This window comes from Cricetulus griseus, chromosome 2, assembly GCF_003668045.3.
Source record: "Cricetulus griseus strain 17A/GY chromosome 2, alternate assembly CriGri-PICRH-1.0, whole genome shotgun sequence".
Lineage (NCBI taxonomy): Eukaryota > Metazoa > Chordata > Mammalia > Rodentia > Cricetidae > Cricetulus > Cricetulus griseus.
Window position 1 is genome coordinate 341,546,210 of NC_048595.1, and position 21,483 is coordinate 341,567,692.

At 43.0% G+C, this 21,483-nt stretch overlaps 1 long non-coding RNA gene across 3 annotated transcripts; it reads right to left on the reverse strand.

The window, feature by feature from the left end:
* Positions 1–8,916: 8,916 nt before the first annotated feature.
* LOC103164015 lies at positions 8,917–20,579 on the reverse strand. Of its 3 annotated transcripts, XR_004768558.1 has the most exons (4): positions 20,449–20,579; positions 20,147–20,277; positions 12,744–12,838; positions 8,917–10,084 (listed from the first exon to the last, which is right to left on the reverse strand). It is a non-coding gene; the product is annotated as an uncharacterized LOC103164015 (long non-coding RNA). The 3 variants fall into 3 exon arrangements; XR_003482449.2 differs by lacking the exon at positions 20,449–20,579 and having other exon boundaries at positions 8,917–12,199; positions 20,147–20,435; XR_004768557.1 differs by lacking the exon at positions 20,449–20,579 and having other exon boundaries at positions 20,147–20,432.
* Positions 20,580–21,483: the final 904 nt, after the last annotated feature.

Below are 21,483 nucleotides of genomic sequence, written 5' to 3' on the forward strand. Positions count from 1 at the left end.
GAAGGTGGGCTCAGGACAGACTGCTGTTAGGTATAGCTAAAACAATGCTAAGGGAACACAAGTCTTTTCAGAAATCCAGGAAATATTTCATTTAAGGACATATTTTAAATTATTTTATTTTTGACACAATAAAAATATATATGATCATAAAGCAACCTGTATTTAATCAGTATCTATGACAAGACAGGAAAATTTCTGGTTTTTGTTTTGTTTTGTTTTATGGAGATGCTCACAAAGGTGGAAGTGCCTGGAGCCACGGAAGTCCTGAATGGGCCACTGGCAACATACACTCCCATCCCCAGCTGCCTTCCCTTCAAGTTCCTACTTCTTGCTAATTGTAAAACCAACCTCAACCTTGACAAGGATTCCTCCCATCCTCAGGGTGGGATTGTCATCTCAAGATATTTGCTTTTATATAAGGACAGGTTATTAATACCAGGGTTCATTAATAAGTTTGTTTTTTTTTTTGTTTTTGTTTTTGTTTTGGAAAGCCAGAACAAATGTTCTAGAACACACCAGCCACTAAGGGAACAGAAGCAAAGGGGCAGGTGAGAGGGAAAATGGACAGGAATGTGGGCAGTGAGGAAAGCTGAGAGAGGTGGTACGCTCACAGGATATCAGATCACCATGGAATCATATAACATTAGATTTTTTGGATGTGCAGAATAAGTTCTCTGAACTTGAGAGATTCCTTAAAGCAATATGTGTAAGAAATTTTAACCCAGTCAGTCCCTGCTCTATTCCTGACTCTGTTACTCAAGTCATTGTTGAGTGTCTATACCTGCAAAGGGAAGATAAAGGGATATGAAGACATAGCCATCCAGGAGCTGCCAGATTGGATGAAGAAGCAGCATGAAAACACTGGGAACACACAAAGGATCATGGGAGTATGAGGGAAGGGTGGGAGTCATCTGGTCATATGGGATAGTGAAGGGAATCAGGAATGGCTTCTTAGAGGTGACAGCCTAGGTGAGTATCAAAAGATTTATAGAGATGTTCCAGAACAACTGCAGAGGACAACCATGAATTCTATAAATAGTGTTGGCTGGGTACGGGCATAAGTATCAAACTGTGGATGTTATGGGGCAGGGAGGGATGTAAGCAACATCCTTACAGAATGAAGGAGAGGAAAAACACATGGCAGAATGCAGAATGTAGATTAATAGAAGCAGGTTGTAAGAGCTGGTTGGGAAAAAGTCTAAGCTAAATGCCAAGATTTCATAATTAATAGTAAACTTCATGTCATAATTTGTGGGCTGGTGGTCCAAGAAAGTCCGACAAGAAAGCTTACCACCGTATGGCCTGGTTAGAGGAAACGTGTTACTGGGGGATGGGCTTTGAGGATGCAAACACCCACACCAGGCCCAGTGTCTCTCTCTGCCTGCAGATGAGGATGTAGCTCTGAACAACTGTCCCAGTGCCGTTCGTGTCACCATGCTTCCTGCCATACTAAAACGGACTAAATCTCTTAATCTGTAAGCAAGCCCCCAGTTAAATGATTTCTTTTGTAAGAGTTGCTCTGGTCATGGTGTTTCTTCACAGCAATAGAACAGTGACTAAGACACCAGCCTTTTCCCTTACTTACCCTCCCAAGGCCTCATCTGTATGATTTTCATTCACCCACATGGTCTCTTCAGTTAAGAGACTGCCAGGCCTTCCAGATGAGCATTGTCTAAGCTGGACGGACCCTTGAGCTGTAGGAGATTTCCACAGAGGTTGGGCTTCTTTGATACTCACAGTAGGGAAATGCTGTCATGCCAGTCCCCTCTCAAGGAGAAACATCTCCACTAGAGTATTAAATACGGTTCTAAGGAGGCCTTTGGAAGAAAGATCCATTTAATCTCATTCAACCCCAGCATTTCACAATCCTATTTGACCAAGGAGAGTCTCTGGCTTCTAATAGAAGGGGTCTGATGTTTGCAATATAGGAAATACTATTCTAGAATCAAAAGAATGCCTCTCTCGAAGAAGAACTGCAGACATCAGACAGCAGGTTACTTCTGGGTGTGTGTGGGGGGGTGGGGATTCTTCCCAGAAGCCAACCATAGTTGAGCAAAAAAGTATGGGCAGAAGTGGAATGCACTTCTTCCAAGTCAAGCATTTCATTGCCATTATGAGACCCTCCAGGGCATTTTTCCCTCTGAGCTAGCAACATTCAAGAGGGGGCACTATTATCCATTTTCAGTGACTATGAGGAAGCCAATCCATAACCAACATGGTGATGTAAGTGAGAAAGAAACCCTGGTTGTTGTAAGCCACTGATATTTGGAGGTTGTTTGTTACTTCAGTGTACCTTGGCTTAGGCTGGCAGGTGCACACATATATGATAATGAGGCACCACAGGACCACAAAGAGAAGCAAATCTCTCAAGCAGAGATAGAAAAGATAGCTAGTCCAGGGACTCAACAGGGCGGAGAAGTAGTGAAAAATCTCATTGAAAATGTAGCCAAGGCCAACATTCTGTAGACTGTAGAGTCTTCTGGGCCACAGTAGGGACTGAGGATTTGATTTTAAGTTTGGTAGGAAGATGACTTTGAGAAAGTAAGACATAACTAGAGAATTGTTGCAGCTGCTTTGTTGAGGTTAGATTGTAGAGATGACGAAAGTAGAAGCAAGGAGGCTAGCTGAAAGGCCACTGAGAGAATCCATGCCAGTGGTGATAATGGCTTGGCCTAGAGCCTAGCAATGCCGCTGCTGACAGGCTTGCTCAAGGGCGGGTGTGAGGAGAGCCAGGGTGAGAGGGGTCAAGGTGTGATCTAAACCGCGTGGATCTGACACCAGTGCATCAATGCTTTAATGTGCTGTGGGCTAGCTTCTCAGACCTGTCATGTTGGGAAGGTAAGAAGATCAATGTTTTCTTTCTAGCATTCTAACTTCAGGTAGAGCAGGGGCCAGTGCAGGGGTAAGGATCTGAGGGAGCCTGCCAGGCCAGAGCTCTGGAATGCCATTAAAATCGTGCATGCCAGGCGGGTTGGCTAGGGTTCTGGGATGAATCTACCACTGCTCCCTCTGACAATGTTTAGCATGAAATAAAAAGTATGGCTTTCAAACATTGCCACAGGAAAGAGCCTTGAGCAAATATGGCCAAAGCCTGTCTGCAGAGCATTCTCAGTAGCTAGATACCAAACATGACTAGACCTATTTTTCTATTTGGTTTTTCCAAGCCCAGCACTATGGTTCTGCTGGACAACTGATTGCCTCAAGTGGTCAGATTCTCCTGCCAATCAGACTATCCAAACCATCAATCAGAGCCCCCACAAGATATTCAAAGGAATATTTTCTTCAGCTGGAGGCTGTTGTTGTTTTCGCCCCCAACTCTTCCCCTTGAACCTGAGCTCTGCCTTTATTTACTGTGAATGCTCCATGGAACTTCAGAACAAACACATGCTTAGCTCTTGGCCCTTTGTCACTGTGGCATCGTTGTCCAAGTCATGTTTTCTTCTAGGAAGAACTGACCCTCTATTTCCATACTCCAACCTCTTCAGCTGGTAGTTAGGACTCTTTACTGGGATCCCATCCTCAGAGCTCTTTGTGTGTGCCAGTCCATCTGATGACTGGACTCCTTATGTAAGTGTAGTTTTTCATCAGGACCACTGGCTAGCCCCCAAATAACAGCACAGAGACTTAATGTTAATTATAAATGCTTGGCCAACAGTTTAGGCTTGTTACTAACTAGCTCTTACAACTTAAATTAACCCATATTTTTTTTATCTACCCTCTGCCACATGGCAGTACCTTCTTCCAGCGCAGCAAGTTCATCTTAGTTTTTTCCACATCTTGCTGGCGACTCCTGAGTTCCTTCCCTCCTCTTCACAGTGTCTTCTCAATTTGTCTCTCCCACCTCTACTTCCTGCCTAGTTAATGGCCATTTAGATTTTTATTAAATGAATCAGAAGGTGCCTTGGCAAAGGCATCTTCACAGTGTACAAGAAGATTATTCCATAACATTCTTACAGTTGTTTTTTGGCACATATAGATAAGATGCACACTGGTCTTGTGTTCTCTGATAAGTCCAGGGCCCCTTTAGAGGAGGGGTCAGGTCTGTAGGGTCCTGAGTACATACCTCATGTGTGTCACATGCTCAAAATTCACCCATATTTGTCAGGACTTATGTTAAAGTGACATACACACAGCCCAACATGTTTAAACAATGAAAGAGAGTGGATGAGCTCAGACAACTGAAGAATCCCAGGGGGATATCCAGCTTCAGAAAAAGTGATCACATGATGCCGTGGGGCATAGCCCCTCTTGTGCTCTCCCAGCTCAGTATTTTTCTCTGTTAGCTTCATTCTCAAGCTGTCTTTCCCCACATGGGAGCAAACATGTGTTGGTAGAAGCTTACAGGCTTAAGTCAGACTCTGTACTTCTTCAGTAGAAAGAATGAATTTCCCACTTAATAATTCCTGCAGGAATCCTGGTGAGACGATGATTGACCAACTAAAACCAAGCATTAATTTCTCGACCAATTGCTATGATGTAAGGGATAGATTTTTCTATTCTGGTTGAGAGCATGTGGCTGATTCTTGTGTGTGCAAGTGGAGCTTACTCTACCTAAATCACATGAACTAAGAACATGTGATGGTCTGGATGAGAAATGTCTCCCATAGGCTCATACATTTAAACACTTTGGTCCCAAGTTGGTGGTCTTTTGGGGAAAAGTTACAAAACTTTTAGAAGGTGGAGACTTGCTGGAGGAATTATATCACTGAAGAAAATTTCCTGCTCTCTCTCTCTCTCTCTCTCTCTCTCTCTCTCTCTCTCTCTCTCTCCCTCTCTCCCTCCCTTCCTCCCTCCCTCCCTCCTCCTCCTTCTTCCTGTTTTTCCTGGTCTGCTTTCTATTGCTGTGATAAATTTCATGAGCAAAAGCATCTTGAGGAGGAAAGAGTTTATTTGGCTTGCTCTTCTGTATCACAGTCCATCATTGAGAGAAGTCAAGATAGGAACTAAAGGCAAGTACTTGAAGGCAGGAACTGAAGCAGAGGCTATTCTATATCAATCATTAATCAAGACAACACCCTAACAGACTTGCCTATAGGCCAGTCTGCTGGAGGCATTTTCTCAACTGAAATCCTTCCTTCCCAGATGATTCTAGTGTCAAGTAGAAAAAAAAAAAAAAAAAAAAAAAAAACTAACCAGCACATTACATATGGATGAAGTGTGATCATCCAGCTTCCTGCTCCTGCTGCCATGTCCACCTGTTGTCATGTCTTCCTGCCATGATGACTTCTATCCCCCTAAACTGTAAGCCAAAATAAACCTTTTTCCTCTAAGTTACTTTTTGTTATGGTATTTTATTATAGCGACAGAAAAGTAATTAATATGAACTAGATCACACCACTGGTAAAGTACTTATTGCTCAAACATATACACCCAAGTTTGAATCCTCAGCATCCATGTAAAAAGCCAGGTGTTATAGTATGTACCTGCAACCCTATTGGTGGGGATGCAGTGACAGGAGTATCCTTGGAGCTTAGTGCCAGCTTGTTTTCACAACTCAATGAAGTTCCAAGTTCAGTAAAAGACCAGTCTCAAAAAGTCATGTGGCATGAAAGAGGAAGACATGTAACATTGTACACACATGTATACACACACACACACCTACACACACACACACACACATACACACAAAACAAAGGAGGTGAGACTCTGTGGAGGAAATTTGGCTGCTATGACCTGAAGAAGGTTGAGAAATACCAAGAATGAAAGAATGACAGATGTCCATAACAGAGTCGGGTTTGGGTGATCACATATTCCAATAAAACAAATTAACTCTTCTTTATTCATACCAGTTTTGACAACCATCTGCTCAAAGAAATGAATGTTCTCATCTTGGCTGACTGATTTGGCTGTAAGATTGAGTTTACATAACAATTCAATCCGATCGTCAGGGAGTAGGGCATTTGGGTAGGGCACATCGGAGATAAACATGAATATTGGCACCTTAATTAGTTTCTTTTATAAGGAGAAAGAGACAGAGAAAGGGGTAGGAAGAGGGAAGAGGAGGAAGAGGATGAGGAAGAGAAATTCATGAATGATGAATGGATGGAAGAGATAAATGAGTGAAAAGGAATTTACTTATTTGGTTATGCCCATTTGTCATATTAAAATCCTGTCCTAATGGATCCAGTGATAAAGACAATTCAAAGTAGTTTCAATTAATAGAAAACTCTGTTTACCCATCTCATATGTATTTGTGAACATACTCATGGTGTGTGCTACAGTAATAACTTTGACAGGCAAGTCTATCATTGGTTGTTAAAATTAGTGATCAAATGTTGTAACAGAATGGCTTATCGGGATAATCTAAAATCTCTATCTCCCAGAAGATTTCATTAATTACATAGAGGAAAACATCCCAGCTGGCATCATTTTATTCAGAGGATCATGACTAAGGCTGACAGTAGTGCGATCTGTTGACGTCATTCTTCCTAATATAGTACTATCCTGAGATGGATACACCATTTCCGGATTGTTTTTCCAAACAATGAAAAACCTCACTTGACTTGGAAAATGCATCCGAAAAACTCAAATTGGAAAGCAGTCTGCAAAATAGCTAGCCAGTCCTGGAGAATTGTTCCCAAGTTGGAAGGGGACGTGGCAGCTAAATCAGTATGATGTCTTGGATTGAATTCTGCAATAATGAAAAATTACATTTTAATCCTTGCACTCTCCTGTCAATATTACCATAAACTACGGTAGCTTATAAACAACAGAATTTATGCCCTACAGTTATACAAACTTGGAAGTCTAAGACCAAGGCCCTGTCAGTGAGGGCCTGCTTGATAGCCCACAGAACAGAATGGTGTCTCTTCGCTGTGTCCTCAACTGATAGCAGCAGCAAGGCAGATCTCTGGACCACCAAACTCAGCTCTCAGAAACCCAATAGTCTGACATCCAGAATCCTCCCAGGAGCAGCAGAGAGGTCCAGCCACCGGGAGGCGTCCTGACCGTGGTAGCACCGCATTAATGCCTCTGGCCTGGCCTGTTTGTACTGTAAGATCTGACAAGCTGAGTTCTTAAATTTCTTACAGAAATGTGTCATCACACATCAGCTCTTTGTCACTAATGACCTGAACATCCCCATTACCAAGCCTCACAATAACAAAATTTATGCAAAGAAGCAAGAACTTGGAGGGAGAGTTGATGCTTTCATCTCTTCTAGAGCTAGCCACCCTTTCTCTAAGGGATAGCTGAGTTCTGCTCCCCATTTCTCCCACTTCTAGCCATCCATTGAGAAGTGTTTGCATTTCCTGTCAGTATCTGGAAGGCCAGTGCTATCCCTGTGTCATATCAGAAGATATCCCTCGAAGGACTAAAGCCAGTGAAATCCTGCTTCCTGTAGCATGTGGTAACTAAGACATGACCTCTACCCTCAAGATCACTCAGTATCCTGGGAAAGTACAAAGACTGATTGTTCACAATACAGCATAAAACTGAGGCTGAGTGCAAACATACAGGAGCCCATAGGAGACCAAACCCTATGGTCCTGGCTTCAGTAATTCTTTGTTTGGGAGCAGGACCTAGATGACTCTTTAATAGCAGAAACTCTGTGCTTCCAGTGCCCACCACAGGCTCACCACATACATATTATACATATTTTAGGCTAAATAAATGAATCATTATCTTTTGAGTCAATTCAATATCACACTCTTGGAAAAACAGGACAATAGCAGAATCCAACCAAGTTGTAAGTAGGTGAAACCTGGGCTCTTGTCACCTCCCTAAATTTTTCCTCTCATCATTTTTTTCTTTTTAGTTGATGTAAAACATACCACAATATAAAAATAACCATTAAAGTATGTAATACGGTATTATTTAGTTGTATAATTAACATTACTCTATAGTTTCAAAATATTTTTATTACCTCAACAAACAGTCTTATCCATTAAGGAATTATTCCCCAGTCCCTCTTTAGCTCTTCTGTCCACCCCTGCTTAACCATGAATCTGTTTTCTTATCCTATTGATTTGCCTATCCTGGATATTTCAATAGATAAAGAGTGCTTCTTTCACAGGGCATATTTTGGAGGTTCATCCATGTTGCAGTATGCATCAGGACTTGGGGGGGGTGGGGCTGAGTGACATTCCTTTGCTTAACTGTAAATCCATTGATGGACAGTTGGGCTGTGTCTACTCTTCATTATAATGAATGATCCTGTTGAAAACATTTCCATGCAAGCTTCTGTTTGGACATATGCTTTCTTTTCTCTTGAGTCTATTCCTTGGAATAGAATTGCTGGGTGGTTGTATGGGAGCTCTTGACTTTTCCCACAGCAATTTTAGCACTCAACTCTCCAATATTTCCATCAATGTTATGATTACATCAGGTGATATTTACAATAGGCCAAGCACTATGTTTCAAATCAACATTATGAAATTGATGTCATCATTGTCCTCACTTCAAAGAAGAAAACCTCACATCACAGTAACTTGTCCAGAATCATCCTGGCAGGAAATGAAGTCTGTGTGCAGGTAGAAGAGTAGAGGTAAAGGCAGAAGATGTGTAGGACATCTCTGTTTAGGGGTGTGTTGTGGAATTTAGTTTAAGATGTGTTACAATTGTTTATGCTGTAGAATATTTGTTTAATCATGTAAAGATGTGTTGCATTCTTTCATGTTTCATTTGTTTAACTCTGTGAAGCTGTGTTACTTTGCCTGCCTAAAATACCTAATAGGTCTATTAAAGAGATTAACAGCCAATAGCTGGGCAAGAGAAGGATAGTAGGGCTGCCAGGCAGAGCAAATAAATAGAAGGCGAAAAGAGAAGAGGAGTGAAAAAAGGAGAAGGAGAGAAGGATACCAGGGGCCAGTCACCCAGCCACACAGCCAGCTATGGAGTAAGAAATAAAGAAAGATATATAGAATAGAAAAAGATAAAAGTCTGGAGGCACAAGGTAGACAGGATAATTTAAGACAAGCTGGCTAAAACAAGTCAAGCTAAGGCTGAGCATTCATAAGTAAGAGTAAGTCTCCATGTGATTATTTGGGAGCTAGGCCCCTAAAGAGCAAAGAGTTTAAAAAAATAATAGAAGAGGACCCTGAATTAAGTCTTGAATACTATGTGAGTATATGCCATTAGCTGTGGATGAAGCCCACAGTCTCTCAGGAACAGAGAGATGAGTCAACAAGCAGAAGCACTAATGCTTGTGAAAATCTTATGACCTGGGATCAGCCTGAGATGAAGGAATGGATGGAATGACTGCCTCCTGTGGGCACAGCAGGTCATATTGCTTTTTCTTGCATTCTCTGCTGGATGAGGTACATTTTAAAGGCCCACTAGACATGATGAGAAAGATGAGCATAAGACTATCAAGTCCCTAGGAAACAGAGTCACCACCATAGCAATGCTTCTAAAAATCAAAAAGAGTCCCAAGCCAGGGATGGTTGACCAGCCCTGTAATCCCAACACTCAGGAAGCCGAGGCAGGAAGTTACTGCAAGTTTAAAGTCAAACCTTGTTTCAGGGGAGGAAAAAAGGAAACAATGCTAGAGAGGAGACAAGTTTTGAAGAATTTTCCACCTGGGTAATTGCCTCAGCGCAGCTGTAATGCACTTGGGAAGAAGTATTGCTTGAGGAGTGACTAGGAAATGAGGGTTTCCCAAGGAAGTTATGAAGGTATGATCCAATTAACAGGGTTTGGCTGGAGGAGGATTCTTGATGCTCTTGATACTCTTTGATGTTCTTGCTGCTCTTTGATGTTTTGATGTTCTCTGATGTTCTTGGTACTCTTTGATGTTTTTGATATTCTTTGATGCTCTTGATACTCTTTGATGCTCTTTGATGCTCTTGATACTCTTTGGTGCTTTTGATGCTCTTTGATGTTCTTTGATGCTCTTGATACTCTTTGGTGCTTTTGATACTCTACTCTTTGATGCTTTTGATGCTCTTGATACTCTTTGATGTTCTTGCTGCTCTTTGATGTTTTGATGTTCTCTGATGTTCTTGATGCTCTTGATACTCTTTGATGCTCTTTTATGTTCTTTGGTGTTCTCTAATGTTCTTGATGCTCTTTGATGCTCTTTGATGCTCTTGATGCTCTTTGATGCTCTGGGTGCTCTTGAGTTGCCAAAGAGATGACTATATGGCTGGAGAGTAGGCAGTGAGGAGAGAAGTGGCTTAACAAGGCTGAGATAGAACCTAGTGCAAATCAAGCTATATTTCCGGATCACAAGAATCTGACATGTAAAGGTGCAGAGACATCAATAGAATGTTTCGGTTATCCCTGAATGTCTCCATGGAATTGTCTGGTTTTTCAGAAATGTAGAGTGGCTTTTGTGAGACTGGTTCAAGGACTAGGTCACTAGTAGTCATCTAAGGCTCAGCCTAAAGTGGTGACTGTGGGAAGAGCTTAGTGATGCTCAAGAAAGGCAATGTCAATGTGATAATGAATGGACATGAGAGGAGGAAATCAATACACCGAGTCTTAACTGTGATATCTAGCTGTGTCCCCCAAAGTTACAAGTTAGAACATTAATTCCCAGAGCAATGGTGCTGGAAGTTGTGGGGTCATGTGAGTTTTGTACTCACAAATGGATGCATGAATTATTGCCAAAGTGAGCTGAAGATCACAGAGTGGGCTCCCCCTGCCACTGGCCTGTCTCACATGCTCGCTCTGTGTCATAGAAAGATATAGTAGAAATGCCCTTGCCAGTTGCCAACATTTTAATATGGGACTTCCAGGCTTCCATGACTATAGGGAATGGATTTCTTTTCTTAAAAACTTACCAAGTTTGAGAAATTCTGTTATGGCAACTGAATACACACTAATCCAGCTGAGGCTACTAGTACCAGAACCTCCAATTTCCAGACAAACAAACCTTTGGAAAGCTAAGTGACCAAGTAGTTAAAATGTGAGGTTCCCAACCCTTCTGATACTTAAGCCGTCATTATTTCAGGTACATACCAAGTGACTCATCCGAAGGCTGTCATTACCTCACAGAAAACCCATGGCCTGACTTCACATGTTTTAAATGCCAGCACACCATGGCAAAAGCCATATAATGAGAAGGCACCAGAGAGAGCGAGTGACATCATGAGCCAAATAGAGTCGCTATTCAAACGTGCACTGTGAACTCCTTACATGATCACCTAATTATAGTTCCTGAGGAAGTGCCGTACAATAACATGCTGTACAGAGGCCAGGGAATACTTGTCAGGGGGCCAGGCAATCCTTTTAACCCAAATTGATATTTGGAAGATAACGGGTAACAAGCTCAATGAGGCACTTGCAGTGGGGCTTTTTGCTGAATAGGTTATCAGTCTTTTATCTGGGTGGTGGGCGCCCAACCCGCTCAATTCATTGAACCACGCCTTTGTAAGACCAGACAAACTAGTATGATTAAAAGTACAGCTGACCTACAGATTTCTCTCCCCATCTCTCAAAGAAAGAGAGCAAAGAGTTCATGGAAATAAATATGTGTTCATCTGGTATGCAGGAAGACACCCACATGCCCATGGCTCCTCTGGTTCACTGATTTGGGCAGGATAAATATCAATTTCTTTCCAAATGTTCTGATTTTAGTAACTAAAATGATGGCTTAGCTCTCTCCACCCCCAAATCTGATGCCAGATATTGAAACTGAATCTCTCCCAGCAGGAGCCAGACTTTTTCACAGCTTTATGTTTCTTTACAGCCAGTGAGTCCTCGGGTTCTCCACCAGCCCCAGGACACTGTCTCTCCGAGCACCGCAGCACCTTGACACAGGGCTTGATTTGAAGCAGGGACCTAACACATGGTCAGTGCAACAGACTGCATGGGAAACCCAGGGGCTTGTGTAAGTAGCATATTCTAATGTTTTCAGAATGGGAGAGACTGGTATTAGGAGGGTCACTCGTGATTGAACTACCATTTAACATTGAACAACAGACAATTTCCAAGTTCTTCAATGAGCAAATTCAAGAGTGGAATTGTACTGGATGTGTTTGTTTCACTCTTATCTCCCTATAGGATTTATTCTTTGTGATTCTTCAGGCCCTCCAACATCTTGCTACATTTTGGATGCTTAAAAACTGTGCAGACTGTGTAACATGGCAATGATATCAGTGCTGTTGTACCAATAAGGCTTTAGAAACTGGCCCCATAAGTATGGAAGACACCTTGGTCATCACCATCATGTGTTGTATTTCACATTGTTGCTGGAACCCTACAAGCCTCAGCTGGGATTCTTCATAACAAGAGCTATTCACGAGGAAAGCCTCACCTGTAGGGGAAAAATAAGGAAGGAACACTGCCTCTGCTTCAAGGAGCCAGGAATCTTCCAGTAGAGTGTGACTTCTCCTCAGTTCCACAGATGAGGAAGACAAAAAGTTAACCCTCCCCCCGCCCCATGGGTAAGACATGGGTTCATCCTGCTGAGTGGGAGGGGAGCATGGTGAAGCCATGGAAAGAGGCCCCACTGAGCTCCACTGTGACTTAGTCACATTTAGTTCCACTTTAGATAAACACAGGAGCAGCAGAGCTGGCTTCCCACAGCCTGTGGAGTCTGGCCAGGCCCGGCCTCTTCTCCTCACCTCACCCCACTCTCCTCAGTGTATCACTTTCTTTCACCCTATCCTTAGCTCCTGCCACCTAGAAATTTTTCTTCAGATGGGAGGACTGGCTCTCAGCCCCCCTCCCTTGTGTAATCAAATATCTCACCCTGAAGACATGCTCAGTCTCCCTGGCCTCCGCTCAGGCCTCCCAGTTTATGGCTAGCTGCCAACCCAGCACCCGCTAGCTTCTCCTGAGAGCAGAACAAGACTTACCCTGCACACAGAATTTCTTGGAGGAGAAACAGCAGGTGCCTCTCAGGTTGACCCTTGGGTCACACACACACACTGATGAACCACACTGATGATGTCTGTGAAAAAAAAGGCAAAGGGGCTGGGATTTGAAAGGCCAAGTAGATTTCATGGAATTATTATGAATTGCTACCATTATTATTTTAGCTGTATGGCTACTACCTAACTCTGACTACAAAGTATTTGAATATGTCCCTTGTGGCATTCCATAGGGGGGGGAATCTCATTATTTTAATGGGTTGGAGCTGTAAAAATAAAAAATAATTTCCTGTCTCCCTTAGGCTATAAGTTTTTACATAATCCTCTCTACATTGACCATATTCAGAACCATGCTATTGAAAAGGCAAGACTTTGAAAATAAAAGTTTTTATAAGCTAAATATTGGGGTGAAAAAAATCAACCTGAACCCAAAGCTGAGGTTGAACCCAACCCTTGCTCATGGTCCCCTCTACATCACTGCTCCATGAGCCAGGAATGGTCTAATCCCTGGGGTCACACACAGATCTATACCCTAAAGGTAAAGGTGATATTCCAAATATTTAACAACCATTATGAAGCAGGGCCAAGACTAATCAAGGTATGGTGGCTTGTGGCTGTCACCAGAGCAGTCAGGAAATTTGTCACAGATTTGAAACCAGACCGGACTACATAATGAGTACACCCTGGCTAGAAAAGTGAGGGTGGTCAGGGGGAGGTGTGAGGAAATCATAAACTGGATGTTGGACTTCGCACTGCAGCCGGGACCTGGGGCCCCTGTATGTCCAGATGGATCCTTATTACACCCAGATTGTGGAGAAATAGGTAGAGGGGTGCCTTTGAAGAATGGCCTGGGGTATGTGAGACACCCTAGGAGCTCTGAAAGCTATTTACCAACCAGAGCAGAAACAGTTCACCAGCCTCACAGCTTACACACTGGTGCCAGTACATTACCAGCCCTGCCCAAAACGACCAGGCAAGAACAGAAATGAGGAGGCAGACATGACTCAACTCCTGCCTGCCACTGAGAAGAGCTTGTAGTTCTCCCATGAGAAGCTAAAAAGTCTGCACTTCAATTTAGCAAATAACCCATGTGCAAAAATGTCATGTAGGCCAGATCAAATAAGTTTGCAGGAGACCATTTTATTAACTCCGAGGAATACTATGACACCAGTGACAAATGGAGACAAGACCACCTGGACCCACAACAAACCTGGAAACAAAACCCATCAGTTCATTCACAAAGTCCTGCCCCCTTTTCTCTCCACTCCATGGCTTGTGTCCTACTTTGGATCACCTGATGCCTCGCCTATCTGATCACAAGGTTTGTGAACTGGTGGTCTTTTCTGAAGACATGGCCACCTCCAATTGCAGTGACTTATCTCACTCTGAGATGTTGTTTTATTATTTATTGTTGTATCTGCAGAGCCTAGCAAGGCTTGCCATCCAGAGGACACAAAATGACAGTGAAGGGAGGAAAATATTCTTCTATCATATTGAACAGCAGCAACTAATGGCATCATGTGGTCCTGCAACCAAACTTTATTGGCTCCGAACAGAATTTCAATAAACATGAGTATACTCTGTAAATATTTCATGTCATAAAAGTCCCAAACAGAAAATTTCAGGCAATACATGGCCTTTGTACTGACTTCTTTTTTCTACTAGAAATATTGAATATTTTATTAAGCATAAGCAAATAGCTCCAATTACTTAGTAATGTTTTTAGAAAAAATGTTTTTTTTTTTCAGAGCAGGTCTACAGTTATTTGTTTCTTTTTTTAAAGATTTATTTATTTATTATGTATACAGTGTTCTGGCCGCATGTATGCCTGCAAGCCAGAAGAGGGCACCAGATTTCATTACACATGGTTGTGAGTCACCATGTGGATGCTGGGAATTGAACTCAGAACCTTCTGAAGAGCGGCTAGTGCTCTTAACCACTGAGCTATCTCTCCAGCCCTACAGTTGTTTCTTACATAAAATTTAATTGCTGAAAATTCATGTATTTTTTCAGGTGTCAGGAATTATCTTAAACAGAAATGGTCAAGAAGCTACCTAGTCAGTAAAGCTTTACAAGCATGAGGACCTGAACGTCATCTCTAGAAACCATAATGATTATAGTCAATATTAATTAGTTTATATACTTAAAAGTGGTTAAGATGGTGAATTTTATTATGACTTTATCTTAACAAAAAAGTTGAACGAATACATTTCTAAGAAAACAGGAACTGCCCTCAATGACCCTTCTTCAGAGGAGGAAGCTGGCACCAACAGAAGATAAACAAGGAATGAGACATTGAGAGGAGACCTATTGCCAGTCCATGGCCCAGACTTGGGAACTACACTGAGGGAAAATAGTTTCCTCCTCTCTGGTTTTTATTAACTGACTCTTCAGTAATGCTCACTCATTCAGAATGCCACACAGTCAGAAGGTAGTTTTTCAATGCCTAGGGCTAAGGCTCTGAAAACACACTGACTAGACTCCAGGTCCTAGTGAGTCTACTACCAACATTTGTGGAAGACGAACAGTTGCCTAACAAGATCCACCCTCTCTGAGGCTCACTAACTAATGGCAATACCCATAAGATGAGACAATTATAGGGGAGCCCCATGGTCTGCCTGTAGCCACCTCCTACTTACCATGCTCTGCTCTGATTGCAAAAGGTTCTGCACCCTCTCTCCCTCTCTCAAGTAGCACTGAAGAAACAGAAGGTAGATGTAGGAGACAGTAAGCCACACTGTTAGAGGCTGGCTACAGGTGTGCCTGACCACAACTGTTAAGGCATGGTCAAGGTGAGGTCAGAATGTCGCAGGATAGGTTTTTTTTTTTTTTTTTAATTTATTTATTAGTTCTAGTTAGGGAACAAGCTTGTTTCACATGTAAGTCCCTTCTCCCTCTCCTCCCCTCACCCCCATCCCTCCTCCCCCACCCCCAGCCTACCCCCACCCCATCCACCCACCACTCCCCAGGCAGGGTAGGGCCCTCAACGGGGGCTCTGCAAAGTCCACCAAATCTTCCTGTGCTGGTCCTGGGCCCTTCCCCATGTGTCCAGGGCCAGAGTGTAACCCTTCACATGGGCTCTCAAAGTCCCTTCTTGCACCAGGGAAAAATACTAATCCACCACCAGAGGCTCCCTGGAGTGCAGAGGCCTCCTTATTGACATCCATGTTCAGGGGTCTGGATCAGTCTTGTACTGGCCTCCCGGACAGCATCTGGGGTGGATGTGCTCTCCCTTGTTCAGGCCAATTGTTCCTGTGGGTTTCTCCAACCTGGTACAGACCCCTTCGCTCTTCATTCCTCCCTCTCTTCAACTAAATTCCCGATTTCAGCTCAGTGTATATCTGTGGATGTCTGTCTCTGCTTCCATCAGCCACTGGATGAGGGCTCTAGGATGGCATAAAGAGAAGTCATCAATCTCATTTTAGGGGAAGGGCTTTTAGGTTATCCTCTCCACCATTGCCTGGATTGTCAGATCGTGTCATCCTTGTAGGTCTCTGGAGATCTCCCTGGTTCCAGATCTCTTCTCGGACCTATAGTGGCTCCCTCTGATATGGTGTCTCTCATCCTGCTCTCTCTCCTCTATTCTTGCCCCAACTCGCTATTTCTGCCCCTCCATTTCCTCTCCTCTACTCCTCTTCTCTTGCTCTTATTGTAGCAGCTCCCTCCCCCCTACCCTCATGCTCCCAATTAGTTCAGGAGTTCATGCCACTTCCATTCCTGGGGACCATTTATCCCTTAGAGTCCTTCATGTTTCCTAGTTTCTTTGGTGAAGAGGATTATAGGCTGGTAATCCTTTGCTCTATGTCTAAAATTCATATATGAGTGAGTACATACCATGTTTGTCTTTTTGTGACTGGGTTACCTCACTCAGGATGGTTTCTTCTAGTTCCATCCATTTGCCTGCGAATTTCAAGATTCCATTGCTTTTTTCTGCTGAGTAGTACTCCATTGTATAAATGTACCACATTTTCTCTATCCATTCTTCAGTTGAGGGGCATCTAGGTTGCTTCCAGGTTCTGGCTATTACAAACAATGCTGCTATGAACATGGTTGAACATATGTCCTTGTTGTATGAACATGCACTATTTGGGTATATACCCAAGAGAAGAATGGCTGGATCTTGAGGTAGACTGATTCCCATTTTTCTGAGCAGCCGCCATACTGATTTCCAGAGTGGTCTTACAAGTTCTCACTCCCACCAGCAATGGAGGAGTGTTCCTTTTTCTCCACATCCTCTCCAGCATAGATTGTCATTGGCATTTTTGATTTTAGCCATTCTGACAGGTGTGAGGTGGTATCTCAGAGTTGTTTTGAGTTGCATTTCTCTGATGGCCAATGATTTTGAGCACTTTCTTAAGTGTCTTTCAGCCATTTCAGATTCCTCTGTTGAGAATTCTCTATTTAGTTCTGCACCCCACTTTTTAATTTCATTGTTTGTTGTTTTGGTGGCTAGCTTCTTGAGCTCCTTATATATTTTGGAAATCAGTCCTCTGTAAGATGTGGGATTGGTGAAGATCTTTTCCCATTCTGTGGGTGGTCGTTTTGTCCTACTGACTGTTTCCTTTGCCTTGCAGAAGCTTTTCAGTTTCAGGAGGTCCCATTTATTAATTGCAGACTTCAATGTCTGTGCTACTGGCGTAATGTTCAGGAAGCAGTCTCCTGTGCCAATTTGTTCAAGGGTAATTCCCACTTTCTCTTCTAGATAGATCCATACCTGTCACCATGCACAAAACTTAAGTGCAAATGGATCAAAGATCTCAGCATAAATCCAGCCACACTGAATCTTCTAGCAGGATAGGTTCTTAAGGAACGGTGAGCACATGGGAAGCCTTCTCTCTCTGGCCTCGCTGCTCTGCTGCCCCTAGCGAGCTCTGGCTTGTGGTTGGCTGGTATTTATCTCAATAAAGATATCTTGACCTTACGGACTATGGATCATCTATTGTGGTCACACAATAAGTAGAAGCAATGGACACAAGCCTAGTGGGCAAGAAAATGTAAATGGACCCCCTATTCTCATGTTTTTCCCAAGCTATGAGCCTTCTGCTTTTCTATACTTCTGGAGAACCACCAAGACTCAGTCTTTCTATGCACAGGCTGGACCTGAGGTAGAACTCTAGCATTCCCAGTAGCTTTCAGGGAGTTAGACTGAAGAAGAGTGTTATACCCAGAAGGTCTAAAGTAAGAAACCTTATGTTATAATTGAAAGGGAGCAGGATTGTAAGAGCCAGTGGTTTAGGGAGGACTGGGGCAAAATAGTGTTTTATGTGTATGAAAGGACCATCATACTCATGAATTCATATGACTGTGGTTCTCTGCACAAGACCTACACAAGATCAAGCCAATCAACATTTTAGCATAAATTGGGAGGGGCATATGAGCTCCTCCTTCTAGCTGAGGAGGTATTGGCAATTGATGGCTGCTGGGGAAGAGGAGTCAGTTTTCTTTAGGTGTGTGGTCCCTTGTTAAACATGCCGCAGAGCATGGCTGAACACCCATACCCATGGGAATGTGGACAACAGTAATTGGACCCTGGACTATTTTGTTTTAAAAAGAAGACATGAAGTAGAGAGGGGGGACATGGAAGGATACGGGAATCTAGGAAGGGTTAAATATGATTGACATACATTATACACGTGTATGAAATTCTCCAATAATAAATAAAAATATTACTGATGGCTCAGTGGTTAAGAGCACCAACTGCTTTTCCAGAGGCCCCAGCACCCAGATGGAAGCAAGCTCACAACTGTCTGTCACTGCAGTCCCAGGGATCTGACATCCTCCTCTGGCTTTTGTGACCACTGCCTGTGTATGGTGAACAGACACACATGCAGGCAAAGAATCCACACACAGAAAATAAAATGAAAGCATTATTTAAACGGCTTTCTCATACAATATATTTTGATGGTATTTTTCTCTGCCTCCCCAAATCCTCCCAGAGCCTTCCTGCCTCCCTACCTGAACACCTTTATGTTCTTCCTCTCTCTCTTTCAAACCAAAAAAAAAAAAAATGAAGATCAAAACAAAAAGCCCCATAATACAAAAAAAAATGCCCAAACAAGAAAAAATTAAACAAAATGTGGCATAAATACGCACAGTGGAGTTTGTTTTGTATCAGCCAACTACTCCTGGGCTTGGGACCTGCTTTAAGCTGTGGTTTCCTTGGAGTCATCCACCAACCTCTGGCTCGTACAATCTTTCTACCTCCTCTTCCATTTAGATCACTGAGCCTTGGGGAAAAGGGTTTGGTGAAGACATCCCATGTAGGACTGAGTATTCCAACATCTCTCACGCTGTGCACACGGTCAAGTGTGGGTTTCTCTATTCGTTTCTATCTACTGCAAGAAGAAGCTTCACTGTTGTGGGTTGAGTGAGGCACAGCTCTGTAGGTATAGCAATATGTCATTGTGGTTTCTTTAACATTATGCTTTTCAGCAAAATAATAGTAGTAAGTTGGCAACTATATTAATGTATGTATTAACAAAAAATTCCTTACAATAGAGATGAAGAAACTGAAACTCTAGATCAGTAAATTTGCCAAGATCACTGCAAATTATTGGCTAAAGCCAGGCCAGAACTAAAGATTCTGACGCCTGCTATAATCAACCACAAACATGAGATGCCTTCTTTAAGAGACAATTCAGTTAGAGGAGCCCAACTACAGGAGAGAATATGGTCACATAAAAGCCTGAACTTTTCCATGATCATTTGAAACATATTTTTGGTAACCATCTGGAGTAGTATAATAATCGTAACCCCTATATTCCACTACCAAGTATCAATAGCTGCACATACTTCATGCATTTTATAGAGAAAGCAGGAGGGTATAATAGAAATACTGCTCCACTGGCAATTAGACAGTGTTCCAGACTAGGACCAGTGAGCACAAAAAATGAAAGGAATAGGATGTCCTCATGAGAGTCTAGAAGACCCTGCCCCCATAGTCAAACACCACAAAGTCCTCAATGAGATCACCATGCAATAGGTTCTCCAATAGCCATTTGCAGATCAGGGATCTAGGCTCAAGTTCACTTTTCCAGACAGCAGGATGGTGCTGGGTGTCACTGCTGACTCTAGAACACATCCATTTCTTCATGAGTGAAATGATTCATGGTGGCATTCTTGAGACGGTAAAGTGAAAATCCACAGATAAAGTGAAAGCCACCATTATCAAATAGTATCTTATTTTAAGGAAACTCACATTTTACTTGTTATTACCTGCTATCATAGAACACTCTTAAGAATTCAGATAATGAGCTGCTTCATTCATGAAGCCAAGATCAAGAGATTGCAAGGGCCAAGACCGAAGTACTGCTTGGGTCTCCCCGCTCAGCTCAGCCATTTCACTGCCAAGTTCTTAAAAGAACTCAAGTAATATGTTTCATACTTACTCAGGCTCAGAATCAGAAAGAACATGAGTACTGCATATTGTCTTGTCTGTGTTTCACGAGAAAGCGCCTGTGATTTCCAGTTTCAGTGTCATCTAGGACTCTGGTAAGAACTCAGAAGCCATGAGAATGGACTGTATAAAGAAGAGCATCATTTGTGACATTTTGGGTTTCAGAACAGGCAATGATCCAACTCCCATTTCCCAAAGAATGACTGCTGTGAGGCATGGCTGAGTGAGAAGCTAGCAATGCAGCCACGACCACAGCTATGTGCCACCCAGACACTGCCCATGTGCATGACTTACACCCCAGGCATGACTTTGACTTTTGCGGGGTCTCTGGTCTGCATTCTTCTGAGACCAGATGACATTCCCTATTATTTGAGATATTTATGAACAATACTCATAAAATGCCATGATGAGGTATAGAAGCTCTTGATAGCAGGGTCAGCTTATCCACACCTGCTCTCTTAAGTCGCCTGTAAGTCCCTGTGCCTTGGTTTCTTTAGAAGCAAAACAGAAACTCTGTGCTGTCCTGCCTCTGAGGGGAGTGGTCAGGATCAAGGGACAGGATTTGCAGAAAGCTGGGTGGCAGGGAGGCAAAACTTCAGCCTACGCTCAAATGCCCTTGTGTGAATTATGTTCTCCGGGATTTGGGCGAAATTCAAAATGGGCATGTTATGCCACCTGCTGTGGCTCATATCCTGGGTCTTGCCAACACACTCAGGGAACAGAGCTGAAGAGGATCCAGCTGCCCCTTCTCATCCTACACAAGCATTTCAGAGCTTGGCCTTACACTGTTTAGATCCTTCCATTCACTGAATTCAAGAGCCCACATGCCCGCTCAGCTGGAGCAATCAGCTCAAGATGGTCTGATGCTGTGTCCAACACTGAATAACCCTGGGGGAAGTGCCAGGGTCACTCCAGGGGACAGAACAGGGAGGCTGCGACTTAGGTACTCACCACTGAGACACACTGGATTTCCTTTCCTCTGCTTCCAGACACTGCACCCCTTCCTCACTTCTACACTTTCCTCTGGGGGACCCTGGGGTGTTTACTTCATCTCAGTGGGTTCAAAGCAGCTTCAGGTGGTGGGAGGGGATGGCTTAAAAAGCCAATCAAGGCAAAAGCTTGGAGAGTGACCTTTGCACAGAACACTGCAGAGTCTGAGGTCTTCAGAGACGGTCGGAATGGTTTGCATTTGCCAATGTCTATTTGTGAAAGAACAATGTGAATGTTAAGCAGAGTCCCGAGGCTCGGGAGTAGACTCCAATAGACTGACTATGGCTGAGAATGTTACCAGGGTAAAACGAAGAGCTGAATTTCACCTTCTTGGGTCTG